The sequence below is a fragment of the Hypanus sabinus genome, unplaced genomic scaffold (assembly GCF_030144855.1).
Source record: "Hypanus sabinus isolate sHypSab1 unplaced genomic scaffold, sHypSab1.hap1 scaffold_298, whole genome shotgun sequence".
Taxonomy (NCBI): Eukaryota; Metazoa; Chordata; class Chondrichthyes; order Myliobatiformes; family Dasyatidae; genus Hypanus; species Hypanus sabinus.
In genome coordinates, this window is record NW_026781133.1 from 395023 (window position 1) to 421318 (window position 26296).

At 45.1% G+C, this 26296-nt stretch overlaps 1 long non-coding RNA gene across 1 annotated transcript; it reads right to left on the minus strand.

Moving 5' to 3' along the window:
• Positions 1-18: 18 nt before the first annotated feature.
• On the minus strand, positions 19-25396 carry LOC132388324 (uncharacterized). Its single transcript, XR_009510209.1, has 4 exons — positions 25288-25396; positions 20007-20183; positions 9207-9332; positions 19-281 (listed from the first exon to the last, which is right to left on the minus strand). It is a non-coding gene; the product is annotated as an uncharacterized LOC132388324 (long non-coding RNA).
• Between the last annotated feature and the right edge of the window lie 900 nt (positions 25397-26296).

Consider the following 26296-nt stretch of genomic DNA (forward strand, 5'->3'; position numbering starts at 1 on the left):
AGAACAGATGAATGCCCAGTGTGAACTTGCTGATGTACCTTCAATTGTGATAATTGAGTGAATCTATTCCCACTGTCTGAGAAGGTGAACAGCCTTTCTCCTGTGTAAGATGACTGGCTTGCTATTTGGTCAAATGATCAATTGAATCCCTCTCCACAGTCTGAGCAGGAAGGATAGTCGATTGAATCCCTCGCTCCACTTCTTAAATATCCAGACAGAGACAGCAAAACTGGCGTTTTCTGTTTGAGATCCCCGGCGACAAATTCCTTCTCGTTTTTAACCTGTGAAAAGATTTACAAAATCCATCAATGGGTTTAGGACAACATTTCCGATGAGATTACTTGAGTTGCCAAGGTTTGATCTGGTATCACACTGTTACAGTGAGGTTCTACCCAAGTTGGAGAGAGAAATCACCTCCTGACTGGGCAGAGTGCTGGTATCTGGAATGACCATCAAACTCTCCGATGCTCTTCCTGTCTCTATAAGAAGGGGGCATTTCTACCATCTCCAATCTGTGACCTGGCTCAGTTTGACTCTCTCCATTGGTATTATTCCCTGTTCCTGCTGAGCTGCATGGGTGCCTGGCCCCACAGTAACTGAAACAGTCTCACGCAAATTATCTTTGTGGATGTGCATCTGGGAATTCTTTTATGTATTATTAACTTAAAGTGCTACAGCTTTAACACCATATAAAAAAATTCCTGCTGAGATGACTGGTTGGTCCGCACAGCTGGTAAAAGGGGTTAGAGTGAATTTTTGTAATATTTCAAGTTCTTGTAGAAAAGTACAACACAGAAACAGGTCCTTTGGGCCATCTGGTCTTGTGCTGAACTATTTAAATTGCCCCTCCCACACTCCTACAATCCAGGTACCTACACAAACTTCCTAAATGTTGAAATCGAGCTCGCGTGCACCACTTGTGCTGGCTGCTCATTCCAAACCTAGATGACCATCTGTGTGCAGAAGTTTCCCCTCATGTTCCCCTTAACATTTCACCTTTCACCCTTAACCCCTGGCCACTGGTTGAAGTCCTACCCAATCTCAGTGGAGAAAGCCAGCTTGCATTTACACTATCTATGCCCCTCTACCACAATCAAATCTCACCTCAATCTTCTACATTCCAAAGAATAAAGTCCTGACCTGTTCAATCTTTCCTTATAACCCAAGTCCTCCAAACTTGACAACAGCCTTGTGAATTTTCTCTGAAATCTTTGAATCTCTTTTAAATCTTTCCTGTCAGTAGGTGACCAAAACATCACACAATACTCCAAATTAGGCCTCTTTTACAAGTCAACATAATATCCATCTATTGTCAGGATTTGGTTCACGAAAGCCAATGGGCTAAAATCTTTCTTTCCGTCACTATCTAACTGTGATACCACTTTCAGTGAATTAAGGACTTGTATTCCCAGGTCCCTTTCTTCTACAACACTCCTCCGTGCCCGACCAGTCACTGTGAAAGACCTCCCTTGGTAGGTCAAACCAAAGTGCAACAGCTCACACTGGTCTGAATTAAATTCCATTTTCCATTTCTCAAACCATTTTCCCAGGGGGTCCAGATTGCACTGCAAGCCATGATAGTCTTCCTCGCTGTCCACTACACCACCCGTCTTGGTGGTCATAAATCTGCTAATCCAGTTAACCACACTATCATCCAGATTACTGATATAGATGACAAACCACAACAGATCTAGCACTGATCCCTGTGGCAACCACTAGTCACAGGCCTCCAGTCAGAGAGGCAACCATCTGCTACCACACTCTGGCTTCTGCCAAAGACAGTGTCTCATCCAATTTACTATCTCATCTAGAATGCTGAGTGACTGAACCTTCTTGACCAACCTCCCATATGAGACTGTGTCAAGTGCCTTGCTAACGTCCATGTAGACAACATCCACTGCCTTGTCTTCAACCACTTTCCTGATAACTTCCTCAAGAGACTCTGTAAGACTGGTTAGACATGACCTACCATGCACAAAGCCATGCTGTCTATCCTTAATCAGTCCACATCTATCCAAATACTTATATTTCCGGTTCTTGCACATACGTTCCAGTAACTTTCCCACTATTCACTACTAGTCACCACTCCGTGGGTTTGGAGATTTCCCTTGAATTTCATAGAATCATAGAAATCTATAGCACATTACAGACCCTTTGGCCCACAGTGCTGTGCCGACTTTGTAACTTACTCTAGAAACTGACTGGGGTTTCCCTAGCACATAGTACTCTATTTTTCTGAGCTCCATGTAACTATCTGAGAGAGTGTTAAAAGTCCCTGTTGTATCTGCCTCGACAACCGCTGCTGGCAGTGCATTTGACACATCCAACACTCTCTGTGTAAAAAAACTACCCCTGACATCCCCTCCGCATATATTTCCAAGCACCTTAAAACTATGCCCCATCCTGTTAGCCATCTTAACGCTGGGAAAAAATCCTCTGGCTATCCACACACTCAATGCCCCTCATCATCTTATACACCTAAAAAAGGCTCCAAACATTAGCAAGGAAATTATACATTGCTCTGAGGATTTGTTAGAAGTAAACAAAATTATGAGGGTATAGATAGGGTAAATGCAAGCAGCTTTTTCCACTGAGGTTGGGTGGGACGACAACCAGAGGTCATGGGTAAGTGGGGAAGGTGAAAATTTAACGGGAACATTTGGAAAAGTTCTTTGCTGAAATGGTCGTGAGAGTGCAGAATGAGATGTCAGCACTAGTGGACAATATGAGCTCGATTTCACCATTAAGAGAAGTTTGACAGGTACCTGGATGGTAGGGGTACGGAGGGTGATGATCCCGGTGCAGGTAGTTGCATTAGAGAGATTAAATGTTTTTGGCATTGACTAGATGGGCCAAATAGCCTGTTTCTGTACTGAACTTCTCCATGTTTCTGTGACAGAGAAGCTGGCCAAACTTGTTTGGAAGGGAAAAGGTAGGAGTGACAATGGAGCAGCAATGGCTGGAGTTTCTGGGAGCAATTCGAGAGCTGAGTAATCGATACATCCCAAAGACGTGGAAGCATTGGAATGACAGCAGGGCACAACCGTGGATTAAATGAGAAACCAAAACCAACATAAAAGCAGAGGAGAGGGCAAACAAAAGAGCAAAAGACCATTAGGAAGCTTTTAGAATCCAAAAGAAGACAACTAAAGGAAAGTCAGATGAGTTCAGGAGTGGAATTATGAAATGGTTGTCATTAATGAGTTTTGGTTGCACCCAACAGTCCACGGCATTTAGAGGAACGAGATATCCAGGGCCTCAATATCTCTTGAAAACCAAGATTCCCTGCACTAGTTACCATTCAACTTTTATTCTGTCAGACACATACAAACTCTACACCCTTAAAATTTCACTTCTGAAGAACTCCCACTTACCAAGTTCTCCTTTGCTAAAAAACATCCTGTCCCAATCCACACTTGTCAAATCCTTGCAAATATCATAAAAATTGGCCTTTCTCCAATTTAGAATCTCAAGAGAGGTCCAGGCCTCTGCTTTTCTGTATTTACTTGGAATCTCATGATCAGTAGATACAAAGTGTTCCCATACACTAATTTCTGTCACTCGCCCTAGATCACTTCCCAATAGCTTATTGCACACTTCTACATCGGGAATTTTACATACTGATTAAGGTAGATTTGATAAGCTCTACCCCATCTAGTCCTTTTACAGCCTAGGATTCCAGTCAATAAACGGAAAGTTAAAATCACTCACTTTATCAACCTTTGTTTCTTGGCATAGTCCGCAATCTCTCTACAGATTTGTTCCTTGAAATCCCTCAGACTGTTGGGCGCAAGCAAGTTCAAGTAATGGCTACAGTATCATAATTTCATGTCCTGAGGTCTGAATGACATCTGTTTGGTGTCAAAAAAAGAACCTTGCCCTCAATGTCACTGAAACAAAGGAGCTGGCTGCAGACTACAGGAGAAATGGAGACAGGCTGACCCAGGATCTGGGGTTGAGAGGGTGAACAGCTTTAAGTTCCCTGGCACACACAACACCGAGGATCTCACCTGGTCTGTACATACTGGCTGTGTGGTGAAAAAGGCACAACAGCACCACTTTCACCGCAGGCGGTTCAGGAAGTGTGGGACGGGGCCCCAAATACTAACAACTTTCTACAGGGGCACAATTGAGAGCATCCTGACGGGCTGCATCACTGCCTGGTATGGGTGCTGTACTTCACTCAGTTGCAGGACTCTGCAGAGAGTGGTGCGGACAGCCCAGCGCATATGTAGATGTGAACTTCTCACTATTCAGGACATTGACAAAAACAGGTGTGTAAAAAGGGCCACTGTGTAAAAAGGATCATTGGGGACCAGAGTCACCCCAACCACAAACTGTTCCAGCTGCTACCATCTGGGCAACGGTACCACAGCCAGAAAGCCCGGACCAACAGGCCCAGGGACAGCTTCTTCCACCAGGCCCTCTGATTGATTAATTCATGCTGATACAATTGTACTTTTATTTATCCTGACTGTCCTGTTGTACATACTATTTATTATAAACTATTATAAATTTCACATTGCACATTTAGACAGAGACGTAACATAAAGATTTCTACAACTCATGTATGAAGAATGTAAGTAATAAAGTCAATTCGATTCAATTCACCCTCTCCACTATCTGCTGTGTCATTCTGACTCCAATCCTCCCTGCAACTTTAGTTTAACCACCCACCCCACAGGGGAGCACCAGCAAGCCTTGCCACTAGGATACTCATCCCTTTCTAGTTCTGTTCCACTAACTAACAAATCCCCTATCACCCCTTTGACTTTCCTCTGCCAGGTAATTCCCCCCAACAGTTTCTAAAGCATCCACCTGTTGTTGTGTGGGACAGCAACAAGAGTACTCGGCGATGGCTATTTAACCTCATTCCCCTTCCTGACTCTCACCCAGTTTCCTGTGTCCTGCACCCTGGGTACAACTCACCTCTCTGCACGTCATACCTATCACACCCTCTGATGCTTGGATGATGCGGAATTCATCCATTACCTACTCCAACTCCTTAAAGTGCAGCTGGATATACACCTTCTACGTGAGGGCGTCAGGGACACTGGAGGTCTCCCCGCCTTCCCACCAATGTCCCCTCTAATTTGTAATGACCAGTGTGTGCAAAAACCTTGTACTGTACAATTTTTACCCAGTGACAACAACATGTGCAAACTGAATTTTATATAGAGAGGTATTCATTTCAACAGCGAGCAAGTCACTGTCAGTAAGAACTTTAATCTCCTCTGGTTGAGTCTTGATTGAGTTCATCTGCACTCTCACACAACCTATGTAACAGGTTAATGAAGGATTTACTCGCCACAGCTTTTGCAAACCACCTATTTGTGATTTTCTTGCTAAATGATGCTTTCAATTTCAGATTTCCAAATATCACTCCTCTTCTTCCCACTTGAAAATTCCCCAGCAACTCTTGCATCACCACAATACACACAGTATTGTACATAAATATTTCCCCTGAAGTCTCACCCAGGTGACTGAAAGTGGTGAACTCAGTGATGGTAATGCCAAGGAATACTTCCTTTAAGGGTGGTAGTCTGTCTCCCTGGAGTCTGGCACATTTGTGATGTGAAAGCTACTTGTTGGCCAGGGCAAAGGTGTTTGATATCATTATGTAGCCAGACAGAATTGGTGGAAGCATGTTTTCACCCATCCTGATAAATCCCCAGGGTATGGCCAGGAGCTCCCTCGGACCCTGTGGGAGGCAAGAGCAGAAATTGTAGGGGCCCCAGCAGAGATAATTAAGTCATCTTTAGTGACGGGGTGGTAATAGAGGATTGGCGAATAACCAAAGTTGCTTTGCTCCTTCACATAGAACAGAGATACCTACAGCACATTACAGGCTCTTTGGCCCACAGTCCTGTGCCGACCATGTAACCTACTCTAGAAACTGCCTAGAATTTCCCTCGCACACAGCCCTCTATTTTTCTATGCTCCATGTACCTATCCAAGAGGCTGTTAAAAGACCCCATTGTATCTGCCTTGACAAACGCTGCTGGCATACATTCCACGCACCCACCACTATCTGTGTAAAAAAAACCTTACCCCTGACATTGCCTCGGTATCTATTTCCAAGCACCTTAAAACTATGCCCCCTTGTGTTAACCATTTCAGCCCTGGGAAAAAAACCTCTGGTTATCCACACGATCAATACCCCTCATCATCATATGCACCTAAAAAAGGCTCCAAAAATAAACAAAGAAATTATACATTGAATTGACGACTTGTTAAAAGCATATAGTACCATGAGAGTATAGAAAGGGCAAATGCAAGCAAGAGCTGAGTGATCAATATATCCCAAAGAAGTGAAAACATTGAGGACACAACAGTGGCTGGAATGAGAAGCCAGAGCCAACATAAAAGTCAAACAGAGGGCAAACAAAAGAGCAAAAACTATTTGGAAGGTTTTAGAACCTAACAGAAGATGACAACAAAAAAGTCAGATGCGCTCAGTGTGTGGAATTGTGATTTGTAGTCATTAATGGATCTCAGTAGCACCCAACAGTCTGAGGCATTTAGAGGAACAAAATATCCGGGGCTTCAATTTCTCTTGAAAATCAAGGTTCCCTGGACCAGTTACCTTTCAACTTTTACTTTGGCAGGCACATACAAGCTCTATATCCCCAAAATTTCACTTCTGAACAAGCCCCATTTACCAAGTACTCCATTGCCAGGAAACAGCCTGTCCCAAACCACACTTGTCAGATCCTTTCTGATACCATCAAAATTGACCTTTCTCCAATTTAGAATCTCAACCCGTGGTCCAGACCTCTCTTTTTCCATCTTTACTTTGAATCTCATGGTATGATGTTTAATAAATTCTGTCACCAGCAGCCCTGGATCATTTCCTAACAGCTTATTGCACACTTCTACATCGGGAATTCTACGTACTGATTAAGGGCACATTTGACAAACTTTACTCCATCTAGTCCTTTTACAGTATGGGAGTCCCAGTCAATATATGGAAAGTTAAAATCACTTACTGGAACAACCTTTGTTTCTTGGCATGGTCTGCAATCTCTCTACAAATATCTCTAAATCCCTCAGACTGTTGTGTGTAAACAAGTCCCAATAACGGCCACAATATCATAATTCCCTGTCCTGAGCTCATCTGGCTTTCCTCCGATGCTTCTTGCATTGTGCTATACACAGCTCAGCACGTTCATCACACCATGCTCAGCCATTTGATTGCTGACTCTGTCTGAGGTCTGAACAACATCTGACTGGTGTCAAGAAAACAAACTCTCCCTCACTGTCACAAAAACAAAGGAGCCGGTTGTGGATGACAGGAGGAATGGAGACACTCTAACCCCTCTTGACATCATTGGATCTGCGGTTGAGAGGGTGAACAGCTTTAAGTTCCTCAGCATAAACGTCACCAGGCCTCTCAGATTGTCTGTACATACCGGCTGTGTTGTGAAAAGAGCACAGCAGCACCTCTTTCACCTCAGATGGTTGAAGAAGTTGGGGATGGGGCCTGAAATCCTAAGGACTTTCTACAGAGCATCCTGACTGGCTGCATCACTGCCTGGTATGGGAACTGTACTTCCCTTAATCTCAGGAACCTGCAGAGAGTGGTGCAGACAGCCCAGTTCATCTGTAGATCTGAACTTCCCACTATTCAGGACATTTACAGAGACAGGTGTGGAAAAAGGGCCCAAAAGATATTGGGGACCCAATTCACCACAACCACTAACTGTTCCTGCTGCTACCATCCAGGAAACGGTACCACAGCAAAAAGAGCAACAGGCTCCGGGACATCATCTTCCACCAGGCCATCAGACTGATTAATTCATGCTAATACAATTGCATATCTATGTTATACTGACTGTTCTATGCACAAACTATTTATTATAAATTACTATAAATTATACCACACATTTAGATGGAGATGTAACATAAAGACTTCTGCTCCTCATTTACATGAAGGATGTATGTAAGAAAGTCAATTCAATTCAATTCACCCTCTCCACTATCTGTCCTGTCATTCTAGCTCCCATTCCCCCTACAATTCATTTTAACCACATCAGCACCCCCCTCCACCACACTTGCTCTCGCAGCCGTACCACTAGGATATTAGTCCCCTTCCTGTTCTGTTCCCCTAACTAATGAATCCCCTATCACTCCTTTGACTTTCCTCTGCCAGGTAATCCCCCCTAATACTTTCCAAAGTGTTCCACCTGTTGTTGTGTGGGATGGCCACAAGAGTACTTTGTGATGCTATTTAACCTAATTTCCCTTCCTGACTGTCACCCAGTTCCCTGTGTCCTGTACCTTGTGTGTAACTCACCTCTCTTCCTGTCATATCTATCACCCCCTCCAACTCCTGGATAATCTAGAATTCAACCATTTCCAGTTCCAACTCCTTAAAGTGCCGGGTTACAAGCTGCAGCTGGATGCACATCTTGTAGGTGAGACACTGGAAGTCTCCCCACCTTCCCACCAATGTCCCCTCCAATTTGTAATGACCGGTGTGCACATAAATCATGTACCGTGTATTTTTTTTTACACCAGTTTCTGTGTTGTACATAAATATTTCCCCTGAACCCTCTCCAGATGACAGACGGTGATGAACTCTGTGATGGCAATGACAATGAATATGAAGGGAAGGGCAGTAGTCTGTCTCACTGGAGTCTGGCACATTTCTGACGTGAAAGTTACTTGTTGCCCAGGGCAAAGGTGTCTGATATAATCATGTACCCAGAGAGAATGGGTCAAAACATGTTCTCGCCTGTAGAAAAGTTCAGAACAAAAGGAGGTGGAACAAACAACACACACACAAAATGCTGAGGAACTCAGCAGGCCGGGCAGCATCTATGGAAAAGAGTACTAATGCTGAGTTCCTCCGGCATTTTGTGTGTGTTGCTTGGATTTCCAGCATCTGCAGATTTCCTCTTCTTTGTGATGGGAGGTAGAACAAAGGTGATTTTCTCAACTGCTGATGTAAAAGATTTTGTTCCCTTTCTCCGAGTTCCTAATCCTTGCATTTAGATAGCTGGAGCTCAGCTCTGTCTGAGAGATCCATCGGTTCCCATTCCCTCATCAGCCGGAAGCTTCCCGGGGCCCGTGTACGGATCGTGGGGCTGAGAGAGAGGGAAGAGGGCAGGACTGTCCCGGGATTGTTGGCCACGGTCTCCGGATTTCACAGGAATCGCTCTGAAGTCGGTGTTTAAGATAAAAACACGGAGAATCGCTCTTACCTGTAGCCGACATTTTCAAGGCCTTCTGTGTACTGCGCGCATGCGTGAAACTCGGGGACGTCCTCAGCCTGACGCCTGCGCATTTCATCGGCGCTTCAGCGCCGGCAGAATTCTTAACGCATGGCCCTATGGGTAATCACGATGCCATTAAACATTTCTGCAAGCACCGGTTCAAAGTCCATACCTCATTTTTTTCGTGTGTATAGAAAAATCTGCAGCTGTTTTAACGCAGAAAGCGGTTTCCATAAGCAATATACTCAATATCAATGTGTATCTAAGTAAAATGCAGTTATAAAACAGGAGATTCTGCAGTTGCTGGGAATACAGAGACGCACACATACAAAATGCTGGAGGAACTCTGCAGTTCAAGCAGCAACTAGGCAGCGGAGTACACAGGCTAGGCATGCTGAAGGGGCTCGGTCTAAACGTTGCCTTTTTATGCCTCTCCACAATTGCTGCCTGACTGTTGATTGCCACCAGTATTTTGCAGAAATTAACCACCTTTTTTTTCGATCAACCAGTTTCCAAATGTTTCTAATCTTTCTTTTGCTGCCACATCCTGCTGGTCTGATTCCTCTTCCTCCTCTTTGCAGCCCTAAAGTCTGACTCAATCTGGCAGCTCTTTGGTTTCTGACTCTACACCATCGAAGATTCACTCGCTAATCTGCTGTCAGACTTTAGAGGTGCATTGTGTTAGGAGACCGCAGGTTCGTTTACTGTGAGTGTCCCTTTAATTGCCTGAGTGAGGTGGGTCTGTGACGTGAAACACCAACGGAGGGAGAGAGAGAAGGGGAGGGGAGGGGAAGGGAGGAGAGGTGGAGGACAGGAGGGGAGGAGGGGAGAAGGGGAGAGATAGAGGAGGAGGGGAGGGGGGAGGAGGTGAAGGGGAGAGGGGGAGGGGAGGAATGGAGAATGGAGAGGGGGGAGAGAACGTCAAAATCACAGTGGGTTTATCGTCTTATTCAAACCGGAGAAAATCATGCAGGTGTATAAGGTCATGAGAGGCATTGGTCGTGTGGATAGACAGAGGCTTTCCCCAGGGCTGAAACGGCTAACACGCGGGGGAATAGGTTTAAGCTACTTAGAAGTAGGTACAGAGGAGATGTCAGAGCTAAGTTTTGTTTAAGCAAAGAGCGGTGTGTGTGTGGAATGCACTGCCAGCGACGGTAGTTGAGGCGGATACAATAGGGTCTTTTAAGAGGCTCTTAGATAGGTACGCAGAGCTTAGGAAAATTGGTGGCTATGCGGTATGGTAATTCTAGGCAGTTTCTAGAGTATGTTGCATGGTCGGCACAACCATGTGGGCTAAACGTATCTGTAATGTGCTACAGATTTCTATGATTCTATGAAATTCAGTGGAAATCCTTCCTCCCACAGAGTAGTGACTAGTTGCAACCTGTCATTTCAGGGTGAGTGAGAAGGGAATGGCCGGGGTAGATTTTGATATTCTGATATGGAACAGAAACATCGGCAGGGACTTCTCTAGTGAGAAACGGAATTTGATACAGAAGTGATTTATCTGTCACAGATCCACAATATTAAACGCCAGTCTAGTTTAAGGCTAACATCAGCAGAACAGACTCCTCCAATGCTAAGTGACCAGGGTTCAGTCCTGGGTGCGATGAGCAGCCGCAAGAACTGCAGAATCTGACAGTAACAGTCCCTCATGAACCTGCAGCTGCCTTCAGTCACCGTGATGGTTAAACCTTTCACACGGAGCTGATTTGAACTTCCTCCCTGATGTGAATTTGCTGGTGTTGCAGCAGCTGGGATGAGTGAGTAAAACTCTTTGCTCACTCCGGACAGAAATGTGGCCTCTATTTACTGTGAACTCACCGGAGCATCACAAGGTGGGTTAACTGAATGAGTCTCTTCGCACACACGGAGCAGGTGAACAGCCGCTTCCCAGTGGGAAGCTGTTGGTGTATCTGCGAAGGCCGACTGAATCCGTTCCAAAATGAGAGCCAGTGAAGACGTCACAGTGCTCTGAACGTCATGGCGATGTATCCAATCAGATCACGGACATGGACACGTGTTCGAGCTCTCCTTGTAGCGAGTGGGGCGCTGTCTTCTCCAGCATCTCCGCCTCCACATTCAAGGATCGGCGGCATTCAAGCGCTGGTGAACTGACAGATACAGCGGAGTGAGTGTCGCTTTAAGTGCCTGAGGGAGGCGCGGCTGTGACTTCACAAACGCGCTGCAGCAGAGACAGAGAGACAGAGGGGAGGGGAGAGAGGGAGGAGAGGGAGGGGGGAGAGAGAGAGTGAGGGAGAGAGCGAGAGGGAGAGGAAGAGAGTGAGAGTGAGAGAGACTTCAGCTTGTCACTGCTACGCCCAAAAGATTGGGTTGATCATCGGCACGCAGTGCACAACGGATGTCTGGATGTCACTTCGTATAATCCATATGTGTGGATTTGTTGGAGTGTCCTGTGGTATCACTTTTGTTGGGCCTTGCCTGGAATCAGGGTGTTCTGTGGTAACCACTTGACGATATTCCTGTCACTGTCACCTGGTGATCTTTCTAAGTGGATTTCGGAACTAATCGACGGATAAGATCTTCGGCGACTGTTTTCTCGTTTACCCAGCGTTGAATGTGTGTGGAATTCTTCGTAATTGCCTTCTCTCTACGTTTTCGTGAGGATTTACAAATCTCTCCTCTCACTCACTTATTCCGTGGATTACTGAACTTTTCCAATTTACCATCTGAAGACTTTTAGCATTGTATCCCAAGGTTGATAGTTTAGGAGCTATATATACGCATAACACAGTTAATTGCTGTATTTTTCATTCAATCTTTTAGATTTGGAGTAGATACTAATGAAGAGAGTGTTTTTACCATCGAAACCAGACTCCATGAGTGATCTGTTGCTGCTGGTACGTAACAATTGCAACAACCCAGCTGTCTGAGGCACAGTCCTTTAAAATTCTTGAAAATGACCCAAAACATTGAAAAGAGCGGGGAAGAAGGAGTTTAACCAACTTCGTCCGGAGCCCTGAACAACGTCACAACCACCGTGAGCTCATCCTCTTGTTCAGCCTGGAGAAAATCATGCAGCAAATTCATGCAGGTGTATAAGATGATGAGAGGCATTGGTCGTGTGGATAGCCAGAGGCTTTTTCCCAGGGCAGAAATGGCTAACACAAGGGGGAATAGGTTTAATCTGCTTGGAAGTAGGTACAGAGGAGATGTCAGAGCTACGATTTTTAAGCAAAGAGTGGTGTGTGTGTGGAATGCACCGCCAGCGACGGTGGTAGAGGCGGATACAATAGGGTCTTTTAATAAATACATGGAGCTATGCGGGAGGGTAATTCTAAGCAATTTCTAGAGTAAGTTACATAGTCGGCAGAACATTGCGGGCCAAAGCGTCTGTAATGTGTCGTAGATTTCTATGATTCTATGAAATTAAAGAGAAATCTCCTATCCCACGGAGTGGTAACTAGTTGCAGCCTGTCATCTCAGCGAGAGTGAGAGAGGAACGGCAGGGGTAGATTTTGATATACTGATATGGAACAGAAACACTGCCGGAGCCAGATGGGCTCGGCCGAGTGGCCGAGTGGCCTTTCTAGTGTACATTGTGAAGTCAATTCAATTCAACTCACCCTCTCCACTATCTGTTCTGTCATTCTGGCTCCCATTTCCCCACCACACTCTCCACCCACACTAGCACTAGCAAGCCTTACCACGAGGATATCAGTCCCCTCCTGTTCTGTTCCCCTAACTAATGAATTCACTATCACCCCTTTGACTTTTCTCTGTCAGGTAATCTATCCTCCCCACCCCAACAGTTTCTAAAGTGTTCCACCTGTTGTTGTGTGGGATAACAACAAGAGTTCTCTGTGATGGCTATTTAACTTTATTCCGCTTCCTGACTCTCGCCCAGTTTTCTGTGTCCTGCACCTTGTGTGTAACTCACCTTTCTTCATGTCATATCTATCTCCTGCTCCAACTCCTGGATGATCCGGAATTCATCCATTTCCAGTTCCAACTCCTTAAGGTGCAGGGTTACAAGCTGCAGCTGGATGCACACCTTGTAGGTGGGGGCATAAGGGACACTGGAGGTCTCCCCACTTTCCCACAATGTCCCCCCTAATTTGTAATGACCAGTGTGCACATAAATCATGTACCGTGCATTTTTTTGCCCAGTGACATGTGCACAGTGAATTTTATACAGAGAGGTAATCATTTTCACAGCGAGCAAATCACTGTCGATAAATACTTTGATATCCCCCGGGTTTGATGGAATTCATCTGCACTCTCACACAAACTATGTAGCAGGCCTGTAACGAGTAATGAAGAATCATCTCACCAGAGCTTTTGCACATTGTTCATATGTGGTTTGCTTGCTAAATTATGCTTTAAAAAGTCAGGTTTGCAAAGATTACTCCAAGTCTTTCCACTTGCAAATTCTCCAGCACCTCTTGCATTGTCACAATAGACAATAGGTGCAGAAGTAGACCATTCGGCCCCTCAAGTCTGCACCGCCATTCTGAGATCATGGCTGATCTTTCACTATCAATACCCAGTCCCTGCCTTGTCCCCATATCCCTTGATTCCCCTATCCATCAGATATCTATCTAGCTCCTTCTTGAAAGCATCCAGAGAATTGGCCTCCACCATCTTTTGAGGCAGTGCATTCCAGACCCCCACAACTCTCTGGGAGAAGAAGTTTTTCCTTAACTCTGTCCTAAATGACCTACCCCTAATTCTCAAACCATGCCCTCTGGTACTGGACTGTCCCAGCATCTGGAACATATTTCCTGCCTCTATCTTGTCCAATCCCTTAATAATCTTATATGTTTCAATCAGATCCCCTCTCAATCTCCTCAATTCCAGCGTGTACAAGCCCAATCTCTCCAATCTCTCTGTGTAAGACAGCCCTGCCATCCCAGGAATCAACCTAGTGAATCTACGCTGCACTTCCTCAATTGCCAGAATGTCCTTCCTTAAACCTGGAGGCCAAAACTGTACACAATATTCCAGGTGTGGTCTCACCAGGGCCATGTACAAATGCAAAAGAACATCCTTGCTCTTGTACTCAATTCCCCTTGTAATAAAGGCCAACATTCCATTTGCCCTCTTCATTGCCTGTTGCACTTGCTCATTCACCTTCATTGACTGGTGAACTAGGACTCCTAGGTCTCTTTGCATTTCTCCCTTACCTAACTCTACACTGTTCAGACAATACTCTGCCCTCTTGTTCCTGCTTCCAATGTGGATAACTTCACATTTGTTCGCATTGAATGACATCTGCCAAGTATCTGCCCACTCACACAGCCTATCCAAGTCTCCCTGTATTCTCCTAACGTCCTCTTCGCATGTCACACTGCCGCCCAGTTTAGTATCATCAGCAAACTTGCTGATATAGTTTTCCATGCCCTCATCTAAATCGTTGACATAAATCGTAAAGAGCTGTGGTCCCAATACAGAGCCCTGTGGTACCCCACTAGTCACCTCCAGCCAGTCCGAGAAACACTCATTCACTGCTACCCTTTGCTTTCTATCTGCCAACCAGTTTTCTATCCATGTTGAAACCCTGCCCCCAATGCCATGAGCTCTGATTTCACTCACCAATCTCCTATGTGGCACCTTATCGAATGCCTTCTGAAAATCTAGGTACACAACATCCACTGGCTTACCCTCATCTAACATCCTTGTTACACCCTCAAAAAACTCCAACAGATTAGTCAAGCATGATTTGCCCTTGGTAAATCCATGCTGGCTCAGCCTAATCCTATTACTGCCATCAAGATGTGCCACTATTTCGTCCTTAATAATGGACTCAAACATCTTCCCCACGACTGACGTTGGGCTAACAGGGCGATAGTTCTCCGTTTTCTCCTTCCCTCCCTTCTTGAAAAGTGGGATAACATTAGCCACTCTCCAATCTTCAGGAACTGATCCTGAATCTAAGGAACATTGGAAAATGATTACCAATGCATCCTCAATTTCCTGAGCCACCTCTCTTAGAACCCTCGGATGCAGACCATCTGGACTCAGGGATTTATTAACCTTCAGTCCTACCAGTCTACTCATCACAGTTTCTTTCCTAATGTCAATCTGTCCCCTCTGATATTCCTCTGATATCTTATGACCATGGCCCATCCATACATCTGGGAGATTGCTTGTGTCCTCCCTGGTGAAGATAGATCTAAAGTACGCATTAAATTCTGTTGCCATTTCCCTGTTTCCCATAACAATTTCTCCCAATTCATTCTTCAATACACACAGGTAACACCAGTTTCTATATTGGACATAAATATTTCCCCTGAACCCTCCTGAGGAATTGAGGATATATAAAAAAAAAACCTATGTAACCTATGTAATCTCTGGCTAAAAGAATAATTGGGACTGAATATGAATATTTGAACCGAAGTAAACACTGTCTTCAGTGGTTAGCTAAGGCAGGCTCATTGCCAGTTCTCTGTGGCTTGCAGAGAGACACACTGAGAGCTGATAACATTGTATACTGTACCGTTGTTAGTTGATACCATTATACATTCTACCCTCATTTGAGTAAGGGGCGGAGGACTCACTGATAAGGACAGGAATGAACATCTGTTTGTAATTAAGTCAGGGCTTTGCAAAGGGAATAAGTGGACAGTACATCCATCCATAATTAAAACCTCAATATAACAAACTCTGTTATCTAAGTAATTAAGATTTGCAGCAACACACTTGGTGGGCATACCAGTTCAAATAACATCTTGAAATAGTGATGCATGGGGTGTACTGTGTATAAATACACGGCTGTAACCTAAGTCAGTCGACTTGTCAGATAGTGGCAGTGCTTACGTGCCTTCCCTGTGACAACTGGGGCTCAAACTCCTGCAGGAGAATGTGCAATAAACTGTGGTGTCGATAAGAAGCTTGTATCTCGAGTTTTATTCAGATTCAGCTTTAACATTTGGCATCATGATCAGGATCTCTATCTACAGAGCACTGAGAAGATGGGCTGAGTAAGCAGCTGAACCACTCTGGGGACTGTGGGGACTGACCGGGAGCCCAATAGGTATTTTAAATTTGTCGCTCACTGTTAGTTCCTTTGGATGTATGGTGCCTTGCCCAAGGCTGATCACATACCTTGACAGGATCGGGAAAAAAATCTGTTGGGAGACTAGTATAAGGTAGGCAAAAATTTTACCAGGTGGGCAGGAGGCAGTATTGGATAAAGTTTACTAAGTGGCCAGGAGGCGGTACTGGGTAAACTTTACTAAGTGGGCAGGAAGCAGACATGTCAGGTAAATTCATCAATTGAGCAGGAGGTGCCTGCTGGGTAAATTTATCTGATTGTTAATTGAGCTGGAGGCTTTGTGCCTGATAAATTACTTAGAGATAATCGGTTAATTGCAGTCGATTGATACGAGTGTGCCAGGAGCAGCCCTACACAACTTTGTGTGAGAGTTTTCCGGACGAGGAAAATGATTTTCAAATGTTCAGTGCAGCACTGAGTAAGAAATTGGGGAACAAAATGTGGCCTCGGACGGGGGGGGGGGGGGGGGGGAGCCTGGGTTATTACGTCATGAGAACAAGCAGTAAATCTGATATGGAAAAAGAACTGAGGAAAGAAGTGGAAATCGTTGAAAAGGAAATGGAAGGAAAAGGCAGATGTAAAATGGAAGTTTGCCAGCTATGCCACTGATGGCCTACTGGCTTCAGAATTGGACTTTGAGGCGAGAGGTCTCGAGTTCGAATCCAGCTGACTCCCTTGCACACTTTCATCCGTGCTGGGTTAGAGCTGGTGATCTCTTAAACAAAACAACTCACCCAGCAGAAGGCAATGGCAAACTACTGCTGTAACTTGCCTTGTACATGATTTCCCAACACCGCACAGCGGCGTGGAAGGAAATCCTCGGCTAACTGGAAAAAGCTCCGGATGTGACATACGTTTAAAGTGGAACAGTATATTATCAGCAAGTTGGAGGAATAATGGAATGGGATAGTGGTATGTACTGCAGAAGGAATGCCAAAGGTTGGGAGCTGCTAAAAGTGGAGCGTGAATGGGTGGATGTGACTTGTGGCCTGCTACGGCAGTTTCACAGGAGACCAAGCCTTTAAACTGGGGGGACAAATACCCATTATTAATGACTTACTGCTCCAATGCTTACCAACTAAGTTAGCCAACATTATTAATACAAATAATATGGATTGGCCTGACAATGACCGAAATCGAATGTGACGAGCTTCGACATATTTTTGGGACCCAACTTTCGAATCCCGATCAACCCCGAAGGAAACTAATATTCTCCTGTTTGATTCTTACTAAGAGAGAGAGGGGGGCAGAACTATTTGACTATGCAGCATGTTTACACTTGTGTTTATATAGCTCACAGTTTGTTTTATTTAAGCAAGGACAGTCACAAACACAGTCAGGCAGAGAGAAAGAAAGAAGATGGAAGGTTCGAAACAAAGGGCCTAGTGGCCAAATGCCACTGTTTGGACTCTCCTATGCCCACAAGGTGGGTTGACTATTGATCCAGCGTGTACTGAATGTGTGATTGTCACTTTGATCCATAGGAGTGGATCTGTTGGTTTGGGAGTATCCTGTGAAGACCACTTGTGCTGACCCTTGCCTGGGTGTGGTAATTCACTTGAAGAGAGTACCCCTGTGACCAATCACTGTTGGTGATAATTCGTATAATCCATATGGGGATGTTGTTGGAGTATCTCGCGGCTACCACTTTTGTTAACCCTTAGCCGGATTCGGGTGTGTTATGTGGTAACCACTTGTGAGAAGGGATATTCTGTGGAAATCACTGTCGGTAATACTTTGTGTGTTGGATCTGGATTGGGAGTACCTTGTGGAATCTACCTGTGTGTCAACCCTTGCTTGTGTGGTAGTTCCTTCTGAAGACAGTACGCCTGTGATAAGCTGCTTCTGGTGATAATTTGTATGTAGATTTAGAACGACGACGGATAGAACCTACAGCGACTGTTAACCTGTCATTTATTCCATGGCTGAACTGAACTTTCATAGTTCACCATCTTAAGACTTTAAGCTTGGTATTCCCTGAGCTCAAAGGTTTGGGAGTTATATTTACACGTATGTGTACTCATAACACTTTTTAACTTTTGATTATTTTGCTTAATTTGTTATATTATAAGTAGATACGAATAAAGAGAGTGGTTTTAACATCAAAACCAGACTCCAGGTGTGGTCTATAGCTGCTGGTTCATTTAAACCAATTGGGTACGTAACAGTGCTGCTCGTGTTTATGTCTTTAAGAGGGCTCACCCCAGCACCCGGGGGCCCCCATGTTAACACCTTTCTGTCTCTCTGTCACACCTATGCCAAGCAGGTAGAACCAGGGGCCTGCTGGGTTTGTGCTGAAATTCCTCGGTATGGTAAAAGTATGATTCAAATGTCAGTAATCCTGCTCAACTAGAGTGAGGAACTATCTGCCTGGGCTTTTTCAAATAACACCCGGGGAAGAGAGTGAGGAACTGTGGTCCAGTCTGTGATGACCGTGGCTGTCAGTGTTTTGAGGGATGGTGTCTCAGGGCCCCACCAAGCGGAACTTCCTACGCTGGGAAACATGCATCCTGGCCATATCTGCAGGAGCCCAGCAGCCAAGAGGAATAACTGAGACTGAGCGATTTTTGATGATAGTTTTTCTCTCCTATAGCGTAGCCAGAAATTCATGAGAGATAATCAATTTGGCTATAAGAACTTCAGGAGCTGGCCACAATGCTGCAGGGGCCCTGTGACAGAAACACAGGCCCAAGTAACAGAAACATCCATTGAAATGATTGCAATCTGGCAAACAGTCGTACAGAATCGTACGACTTTAGATTTTATCCCAGCTGAGAAAGGGGGAACCTGTGCTATTATTGACACAGAATGCAGCACCTATATCCCTGATGAGTCTACTAACGTTACATCCCTCTCCAAGCACACTGCAAAGGAGATTGACAGCATCAAGAAAGTAGGGCAGGATTTACACGGGTTCACCGAAGGGTTGAAATGGTGATCTTCAAAGGCCTGTAAGGTAATATGTGGGGCAAAGTCCTAATCCTATTTCCTAAAAGTTGTACATATCATTGTTATAATTACTGATGTATGTTGTTTTTCCCCACTGAGAAGTCAAAGCTGTACTCAGTTGCTTTCTCTGTAAAAAAGTTACTGCTTTGTTGATCATGTAATGATCTAAAGAAGGGAATGATAAAGTATGTAAAAGGGTTAACACTTCGTTAAACTATAACAGCCTGTTTTTCTGAAAGAAACTCCTGATGATCAACAGATGTACTAAGCCATGCTGAGCCATATTTCTTTTTGAGGGTAGCGAGCTACGGTTTCAGGATGCTTATCTCCTTGTGCACTCATGTGTAGTGATAGGACAGCATCAGTCTGTTCTGTGTGTGTAAGCCATTATGACTATTTTGTAATTTGTCTTTAGGGGCTGTCACAGTAAATAACTTTGGCTCCATCCGGTCTTGTGTGGGGGAGTATCTGGACAGATACATCTAATGTGTAAGGGGAATTGGTGGATAGGGTGGGAGCATTCACAGTCTGTTCCTGTCTGAGTGACTAACTGAGTAAGCCCCGGGCGCTTGGAACAAAGAGTTTGTACCGTACGGTCTCTGAGTGACTTTATCCAGATTCGACTTCCACTGAATGGGAGTGGTTTTAAAGGGCTGGGCTGCTGGAAGCACATTACCAGACCGGGACTGATTGCAACTGGGTCTGACAGAAGCATAACTGGTTCTTCTGGGCACATTCAGTTTCACTCCAGCTATTTCCTACCTTCCCTTGTACAGGTATGTAATGTCCAAAGTACATGTTTTTGAGTAAATGAGACTCACCAAACTTTCTCCTGACTGAATCACTGGGAAATCCGAGTCTCTTGATGCAAAGTTGGTCTCTCCAGTTGCTGTTCTCAGTCCTCGGGCCAATTCACTTGTTGCTGTTCCCTCGTCTTCAGCTGTGGCTTGCTTCCAGTTGGGGTTTTTCTTCAAATAAACTTCTCACCGCAGGTCTAACTTTAACCAGAGAGATAATGAAGTATGTTAACATTAAAAAGGAGAACCAAACATTTCTGCTGAATGTTACTAAGAACAAAACTCACTGAAATTTAAATGTTGAAGGCAGATATAATGATCTCAGTGAACAACCTTCTATTGTCCCTCACACATCACAAAACGATATGGGATAAGCAGGAGCCATCATACAGTCAGGAACAGAATTAGGTGATTTGATCCATCTGGTCTGCCCCACCATTTAACCATGGCTGATTTTTATTCCAACACCATATTCCTGCCTTCCTCCTGCAATCCTGAGCTATGCACCAATCATGAATATATTAATTTCTGCCACAAATATACCCAATGGCAGCCTCAACCAACCTCTGCGGCAACAAATTCCACAGATCAGACATCCTTTAACCAAAAAATTCTTCTCATCTCAGTTTTAAAGGGGAGCATCTTTGTTCTGAGACTGTGCTGTCAGATCACAGACTCCCCGTCTAATGGAAACATCCTCTCCGTGTCCACTGTGTCCAGGCTTTTCAGCATTCAGTAGGTTTACTTAACCATACATCACTCCACCACTCCCACCGTCCCTCTGAGCTCCATTGAGCACAGGTCCAGAAACACCAAACGCTCCTCATACATAACATCGATTATTCCTGAGATTATTTTTGTAAACCATGTTAGCAGCAATTGTACTGAACACATTTCCAGGAATAAGAGATAAATTGATACCAGGATAATTTACAGGGTAAGTTGAGATTTCTTTATTTTTCTACTAGCACAGAATGAGCCATTTCCATTTCCAGGTTAATTTCAGGAAATATAAACCATTCCAAGGTAAATGTAATGAAAAGAAACTAGAATTATCAGAAATTCTCAGCAGGTAAGGAACAGCTTTGGGAGAGGAACAAACTTTACAATTCAGGGTAATAATGTTTTGTCAGAATGACCAAGCATTTTCAGTTTTTATTGCAGATCTCCAGCAACTTGGGATTCTGCCTGATTTCCACCGAGTGACAGACAGATGACAGTGAGGGGGGGATTTCGAAGCACTGTTTGAACACCAAACTCAGGGTCTATTTCTACTGTTGTAAACACGGAACAGCCCATTTACTCACAACCTCTCCCTGTGAGGATGGAATGGGAACATCCTCTCCTCTGATTAGCAGTCATTGCTTCCAAAGGAACTCCAGAAACAAACATCTTATCCCAGACCAGAAATACTCGATCAACACCTCACAAGCCCAAGCAGCTCAATCCCCGGGTCCACTTTCCCTGGATCAAAAACTGATATCCCAGGACCCAACCTCACAGAGTCACACAGCTTAATCTGCCACTCATCGACCCGGAGAGTCTCACACATTGTCCTCCCATCTCACACAGGGTAGTGCAATCCGGGATTTCCCCACAACCAATGTCCAGCTGCTCGAAGAAGGACATCCATCCAGCCTCATCTGTAGAAGCACTAAGCAAAGTCAAATCCAAAACACCAGCAGTTCCATTTCCCTGGAATGCTGATCACAGGACTAGAGCCCAAGCACCAACTTTCCCAGTACTCTTTGCTGACTGTAATATGAAGAAGTGTGTCAGCAGTTACAGTTCACAAAATAGCACTCCCACACCAATGCACAACAGAACTGGTACCTGATGACCCTCTGGTTTTCCAGCTGACAAGAACTGATTCTGGAAATAACTCAGTGAGGCCGAAGGTGTAAAAGAATACCTCACAATGAAGACAAGAAAGATTGCCGATATATATCATTGAAGAGGTGTGATACAGGGTGGACCAAGTTTGACCCAGATAGTTGATGCATGTCACTGAAGTTGGTGGGAGAGAGACTGAACAAGATGGGCAGGGAATGAGCAGATAGAATGAGGGGGAGAAGAAATCAAGGACGATCAATTAAGGTTCTCCAGCAATACACAGATACTGAATTAATAGTACACACTACTGTATAAAGGATCTTAAAATGACAAAGTTAGAACAAACAACAAGAACTTTGCCATATATACTTTGAACCCTCACCAAATTTTTCTCAACACATCTTAGAAAGTTCAGACACTTCATGCTTTTCATGGTAAATGCTCTGCCCATGACTGCGAGGAACAGCAAAGACCTTTGGATCCAGATCAGCACAACACAGAAACCATTCTCACACTAGACTTCTCAGTCCCACAGGAAAGCAGGTAGTGAAATCAAAGATTCCCACTGCCTGGGACATTCTCTTTCCTCACCCACCCCAGTCCGGGAGAAGACACCAGCCATAAAGCTCAAAGACAAATGCGAGGAGGCTCAGGAAATGAGACAAGCTGGGGGAAGTTAACGGGACTCAGTGGCCAACATCAGATTCCCCAACACAACATGGAGGAAGCATCACCTCACATCCGGGGACTCTGACCGCACACCACATGATCTTGAGTCACAAACCAGAGGGCGAGGTAGATCAGTGTTAAACAGGCTCATGTGTCCTGTTGGTGGGTCTCCCATTTCAACTCTGTGGTAATAAACAGCCTGGGCTCCTGGTTTGGATCGTTCAATACAGATTAAGTGACATCTACATATTTTTGAAGAGCCCAGATATTTGGAAAATAAATGAGTAATTGGCCCTCAGTTCAGCACTCATGGCTAACGTTGGATCTCCCCACTCGGGATCGGTCTCAATACTCACTGATGGGAAAACGATATCTTCGGCCCGCAGACTGTGATCTGATCCCTGGCTTCCTGACCCAGGAGGGGAGGACCCTTTCCCAATCCCACAGACGATCCGCTTCAGCACTGAGCAGAAAGGAAAACACCACCCAACCGGAGACAGTGAGCATGCGCGAAGAGTTAGTTACATCTGTGGATAAATGGGAGGGGCAAACAGGATCACGTGACTGGTGGGGTCTCCCCCCCCAGGCAGAGAGTCCAGCTACCAACCATTCTGTGGAAAGAGACAAACTTGCCATTTACATTTCGTCTCCCCATAAGTGTATTAGATATTTGAACTCTCAGGAAAAATATATCATCTGTCCACACAGATTCATAATCAGGTTTATTATCACTGTCATGTTGTGTAAACTGTGTTAACTTTGCAGCAGCATTTCAATGCAATACATAATATAGAAGAAAAATAAAACAAAATAAAATAATTAAAATTACAGTATATGTATATCTGGGACCATTGCTCACTGTAATTGTTATAAATGACTTGGATGAGGAAGTGAAGGGATGTGTTCGTAAATTTGCTGATGACACAAAGGTTGGAGGTGTTGTGGATAGTGTGGAGGGCGGTCAGAGGTTACAGCTGGACACCGAAAGGATGCCAAACTGGGCTGAGAAGTCACAAATGGAGTTCAACCCGGATAAGTTTGAAGTAGTTCAACTTATTAGGTCAAACATGATAGCAGAATATAGCATTAATGGGAAGACTCTTCACAGTGTGGAGGATCAGAGGGATCTTGGGGTCCGAGTCCATAGGACATTCAAATCTGCTATGCAGGTTGACTCTGTGGTTAAGAAGACATATGGTGCATTGACCTTTATTAATCGTGGGATTGAGTTTAGGAGCCGAGAGATTTTGTTGCAGCTATATTGGACCCTGGTCACACTCCACTGTGCTCAATTCTGGTCACCTCACTACAGGAAGAATGTGGAAACCTTAGAACGGGTACAGAGGAGAGTTACAAGGATGTTGCCTGGATTGGGGAGCATACATTATGAGAATAGGTTGAGTGAACTCGGCCTTTTCTCTTGGAGTGACGGAGGATGAGAGGTGACCTGATAGAGGTATACAAGTTTATGAGAGGCATTGATCATGTGGATAGTCAGAGGCTTTTTCCCAGGGCTGAATTGGTTACACAAGAGGGAATAGGGTTAAGGTGCTGGGGAGTACATAGAGAGGAGATATCAGGGGTGAGTTTTTTTAGTCAGAGAGTGGTGGAGAGTGGTGTAATGGGCTGCCTGCAACGGTTATGGAGGTGGGCATGATAGGGTCTTTTCAAAGATTTTTGGATAGGAACCTGGCGGCACTGGAGAAAAAACTAACTTAGAAAAATAAAGGGCTATGGGTAACCATAGTATTTTCTAAGGTAGTGACATGTCAGCACGACTTTGTGGGCTGAAGGGCCTGTACTGTGCTGTAAGTTTCTATTATTCTATGAATAAATTAAAAATTGTGCAAAAAGCAGAAATACTATATATTTTAAAAGTGAGGTCGTGTTCAAGGGCTCAATGTCCATTTGGCTATCCGATGGCAGAGGGGAAGAAACTGTTCCTGTATCACTGAGTGTGTGCCTTCAGGCTTCTTTAACTCCCTCTCTGATAGTAACGTTGAGAAAAGGGCATGCCCTCGGTGCTGGAGTTCCTTAATACTGGACGCTGCCTTTCTGAGGCACTGTTTCTAATCCTTTGGTAATCTTCTAAACGTCTATTCAGTCTCACCCCAGCCGGCACGGCTCCAGCGTAAACAACATAAGATTGTCCAAACTCCCGTTATAGTTCAGGCCCTCTATTCCAGGCAGTGTCCTGGTAAACCTCTTCTGCGCCCTCTCCAAAGCCCCGAAACTTACTGCCCAGTGCACGTACGGGAAGGTACAGGTACAGAGAAACACTGACTTGTAGCAGAATCACAGGCAAGTACATTCAGATAACACACGGAACACAAATTATACAAAATCTCCGTCAGTGTCAATATGGAAATATGTTTTACTTCATCCTGCTAACAGGACCAGAACAACAGGGGCTGAGCGGCGGTTCATCTCAGACGGTTCGGTGTGAAGGTCTCACAACCCGGACTGACCCCGGCAGATTCTGTGAAGGAAGCGAGGCGAGGCCGCCAGTTCGGGAAAGTTCATCCCCTCCCCTTTCAGGTTTCACCGATCACCTTGTGCTTCTCTCTCCCTCCCCACCCCCACCTTTTATTCTCCAGTCCTGCCGAAGGTTTTCGGCCGGGAACGTCGACTGTACTCTTTTCCGAGATGCTGCCCGGCCTGCTGAGTTCCTCCAGCATTTTGTGAGCGTTGCTCGCATTTCCAGCATCTGCAGGTTTCTCTTGTTTGAGTTCGGAACAGTTAAAGGGACTCACTGCCCAACATCAGATCCCCTACGCCACTCGCGACCGGCTTCAACACTCACCAATAGAAAATCGTAGGTTTCGCCCCGCAGAGAACCATTCGTTCCCGGCTCCCCACCCTGGGGGCGAGGAACCCCTCCCGATGCCGATCCGCTTGAACAAAGACCGGAAAGAACTGAGCGTGCGCGATGTCGTCAGCCCGTCATCAGGGCGGTGGGCGGGGCCTAGGAGTCAAACCTGCGGATGCTGCAGATCCGCTGTGAAACTGGATCACGTGATGGCCGGAGGGTCTCCCACGTGACCCGGTGACTCCGCTCCTCGCCCCCCACACGCTGTCCAACCCATCCGCCGCGTTTCCTACATTATTTCCCGTATTATAAAAGCAACAGTTTTAATTCTTTCCCTCCATATCTTCCCCGATCCCTTTCCCTCCACTCTCAGGTCACAGAGTTCTCAGCCTTAGAGTTTCGATTCCCATCCAGATCCGACACACAATTCAGACCCACACAGGAGATGTGCAGGTTTCATTTAGATCAGTCTATGTTTGTAAACACTAAGTTCCTCCGGAGCATGACTGGATTGGAACACAGAGACCTCAAGTGAGAAACAGCAGGAGGCCATTCAGCCCCTCTAACCATCAACAAGATGGCGGCTGCTCTCCCATCTCAGCGACATGTTTCTGTCCGATCCTCATTTCCTCGATCCCTTCCGTCTCCACACATCTGCCGACCTCTGTTTAATGTGAGGACGATCACCGAGTCTTCACCACCCTCTGTGGAGGGGATTTACAGATATCCAACACCCTCTAAGTGGAGACATTTCCCCTCATCTCAGTCCCGGCCAGTCCACCCCTTTTTTCAGATACTGGGATCCCTGTTCAACTGGTAATGATGTTGTGCATTTCAATTTGTTCACCTCTCAGTCCTCGATTCTCTGAATGAAAGGGTTATCACATTTGATTTTTCTTCACATGATGACCCCACCACCCCAGGGATCAGTCAGGTGAGTATTCATTGCACTCTCGGTAACAAATACTCTCTAACCGCTTTGTGAATCATCTATGGAATTAAT